Consider the following 4100-nt stretch of genomic DNA (forward strand, 5'->3'; position numbering starts at 1 on the left):
CAACCTGTGGAGGATGGTTAGTTTACTAGCGCCGTGCGTGACCGTGATGTAGCCGTGACTGGCAGCCTGAGCTTCCGCCCTCTCTCTCCTCCACACGACCGGCCTGAAGGCGTGTCTGTGTTCGTGACAACTAATCACACACAGTAGCGGTAGACTGAGGCCTCCTGTTGATGGCTCTCAGTTAAGATGAGAAACACGGCTGTATGTTTTTCACTCATACCTTTCAGGCTGCTCGCCTCGCTGTGACCCTGCCTGCTGCTGCCCCCGGGTGTTCGGCACGAAGCATTGTTTTCAGGGTTAACATGAGCATCGTTAATTATTCACGAGGCAGTATTAATCATTGTGAATGGTGTCCAACGGCTCATTCATCACCTGCAGTGCACAAATGCTGTACTGACAGTGCTGTATGCTACAACTAACCCCTTGTTATTTACAGCCCAGCATGTTGCTAAAGCTGCCGCTTTCCCCAGTAGATGAACACTGAGCCGAACTGAGCTATGATCCAAGAATACAGGTCAGAACACTAATGCGAGTAGCCTATATGATCCGTAGTCCAGTCACCTTTGCTATCCTACTCCACCTGAACAAACCCATAAGCAGCTCATTATATCACGTAGTTGAGGTTTTCGCACCTGGGTCAGCAGCATGTCTTTTCGGTCGGCCGGATGGCAGCAAGTGTGCTCTTAGTCCAGATATAACCATCATTTGCTCGTTGCAGTTGCAGGAATTGCTCTGACAGGGCTTGCTGCGGAGTTTTTAACGGGTTCCCTCACGCGTGGGCGTCCACCGGCCTATAAAAGCGAGGGCTTCCCTGGCGGGTCCTCCCTCTGAAACCCAACCGCACGGAGCTTCTGAGAGGAGCTGAGATACTGTGTAAAATCCCAAACTGTGCCTTATTAGCCTGTACAACTCTCTCAAGTCCACTTTAAGCAGAGAGCCCGATGTAGAACGACGTTTATTTAAGCTGATTTTCATTCAGCCCTTATGGCAGCTTTGGAGTCGAGAGCGAGAGAAACGTCTGGCAGGGTAAGTCATGCAGCAGGACAAGGAGACCTTGCCTTGTTTAACGTATCGCGAACACGAACACGAATGTGTTGCTGTCACACATTTGCAGCCTATTCATGCAGGACTGTCCTGACGTGCCTGAGGTTCAATGGTCATGCAGCCAAAATGTTTACCGCTATAGCTAGAATTCCTGTCATATTCGCACAACATACAGCAAAACCAGGTACAAGTTACAAGACACTGCATATTGATATATGAGATTTCAATTAAGCAAAAATTAATTAAAAAAATCTGTAAAAATCAAATACGTTGATTACCAGTTTAATCACAACACTTCAGCACGCGCCATCCATACCTTGATCCATCGACCGCATGCTGTGGTACTGAGCCAATCTCCAAGTTTCTCTAAACATTTGGAAAATTAACAAAAAAAAAGTAAAAATGAAAAATAAGATAAAATTCAACAATTCGTTTTACAGTTCATAGCAGATGTTGCTGGACGGAGAGGAAAGCCAAGCGTTCCGAAAGTAGAGGGGAAAACTCCTTCTGAAAGTGTTAAAAATAAAGAGTGAATCTGAGGTAAAACTAGGAGCTGCTGTCAGATTGAGCTGCTTTGCCCTGCTCGGAGGGCGACTGGAGACTCGAGAGCGGCTTCCTTCCCCGCTCTGCCTGTTTATAATGGTCCAATGCTGTAAAATAACGGGATTCCCTCAGTGTTTCCTCCTGTTTGTGCGCTTCGCCATGGAAACCTGGAGTGGCTCCATGTCGGAGACTCGGGGCTTTTCCTGCGAAGCCCGCGCGCAGGAATCCATGACGTCTCGAGCTGCGGCGCGCGCGCCAAAAGAGCCCGTTTTCTGCGGCTCTCCTCTCAGACACAAGAGCTTCATTGTGGAGCCGAGAGGAGAAAAGTCAGTCGAAGAGGAGAAACAGGAGGAGAGGGGGAGATATGAAAAAAATGTGAAAACTGGAGCCACGTTTAAATGTGTACATTACAGAAGTCAGGGGAGTTCGACAGCAGCGGGCTTCGTGACAGATGTGAGAAAAGTGCAGGAATGCTGCGGCTAAATCTGAGTAAAAACTGTGTGACGGTGTCTGAGAAGTAAAAAAGGGGTGAAATGCACGGATTGAGTCTGGAAAAGAGGAGAGTGACAGTGCTGTACTTTAGAGTGCTACTTCTAATGCTAACACGGAGCTGAATTTGATTTCAGCGTTTCCATTCGCGTCTTTTCCTAATGGAAAGTTTTACACTTGCAGGGGGCAATATGACATCTGGAAAAGGACCTAGAGTGTTTAAAAACTGCATGGCCTACAGCCAGAGTCCAGCTGTTGATTCTGACAGAGGAGCTGCAGTGCTGAGAGAGTTATGGCAGAAATGCGGGTCCTGAACAAGTGGACCGTTCAAAAGTTTGGAATCACTTGCCATATGAAGTTAATTACTTTAACATTTAGTTTATTTTGGCAGCATCCTAATCGTTAAAGTATAATTTAAAAACTTTAATTGATAGTTCTGTTTTTTATGTACGTCAAGATTGGATGTTATTTAGGTTTCTTATTAATTATTGTCTCAGTCTAAAACTCATCATTCTGCGTTTTTCTAAAAAAAAAAATGACAGTGTGTCTGTGTTTGTTATGGGCTCTGGGCCTTTAGTTTGCATAGTCAGCACTGTAAAATTCAATAATGAGCTACTTAAATAAATTATGCAAGCTTACCTGATTGAGTTACCTCACTGTATATATGGAGAGTGATTTCCTCATTGACTCCTTATTAGATTTTGTAAATATATATTTTAAATATTTGTTAAATAAAGCTGCACTTTTAGATTTTATAAAGATTTTTACAAACTTAAAAATATTTGTCATTATGTGTCTCTTGGGTCTTTCACAAGTGCTACTACAGTGTTTAAATGCATTGTCTGTTTTTTTATTTTCTTGAACATTTGAGACTCAGAATTAAACATGTGTTACATACTTACAGAAAGTAAACTGCTTGAAATAAATATTATTTTAAATACTCAGCATTTTTGACAATTTGATGTTCTTTTTTACTTTCTGATGCTGTTCATACATTAATTTTACTATGAATGGTCCAATAGAAATGCTCCAAAATGACTTGGTATGAAATATTTATATATTTATATATATATATATATATATATATATATATATATATATATATATATATATATATATATATACATACAACAATGAAACACAATCTCCTATAATCAGTTTTAAATAGTCTAGCATTATTAGGATGGCAAAAGGTCAAATAGTTATTCTCATCTCTACACGCCATTGAATCACATACAATAATAGCCTTAATGAGACATACAATGCTGAGAAGTGTCAGGGCACGCCAACCGAGGGGTTTCTTGGTAAACCTTTGCAATAAATGTTTCAAGAAAACTTAATGTAGCACATTAACAGCTTCTCTTGGTGCCCTGTGGAGGAAGCAACAGAATTCTGGGATATCATCTGGTGCCAAGATAAACGACACAGAGCTCTAGGCTTAGAGCACAGAGCAGGCCTCCTTGGCCCAGCTCCGTTATTTAAAAAAAAAGTTTACACTGGAAAATTCTGTGACATGAGACACTGAGCTGCATTCAAATGAATGAAACGATATGTTCTACGTGCCTCCCACACTGACCTCTCTGTATGTGAAGAGTCCTCAAATTCAACAAGACCAGCTTTCTAATACTGTCCATTGATCTACCACATTAGAGCTTAACAAACAGGTGTATATAGGGTTTATAGTACTGAAAAACGGTTCTGTAACAATAACAAAACCCATTTGTGGTGCTATGTAGAATACTTTTTTAAATCATGCCCCTGGATGGCTGTGGCATCTGTAGAGATAAGACAGGCACACTCCTGATGTAACAACACCTATGACAGGCATATTTAATAGCACTTTCAATAGCACTTTTATTATTTTGAGTCATTACTGAAATAGAAGCCTTTAGAAACCATTGCTGAACTTCACTGAAGATCCCTAAATGTAACTTTTTTTTTCTTTCAAAACTCTTTAAAGGGTATACAGTGGGGCAAAAAAGTATTTAGTCATCCACTGATTGTGAAAGTTCTCCTACTTAGAA

Source organism: Salminus brasiliensis, chromosome 14 (assembly GCF_030463535.1).
Source record: "Salminus brasiliensis chromosome 14, fSalBra1.hap2, whole genome shotgun sequence".
Classification (NCBI taxonomy): Eukaryota; Metazoa; Chordata; class Actinopteri; order Characiformes; family Bryconidae; genus Salminus; species Salminus brasiliensis.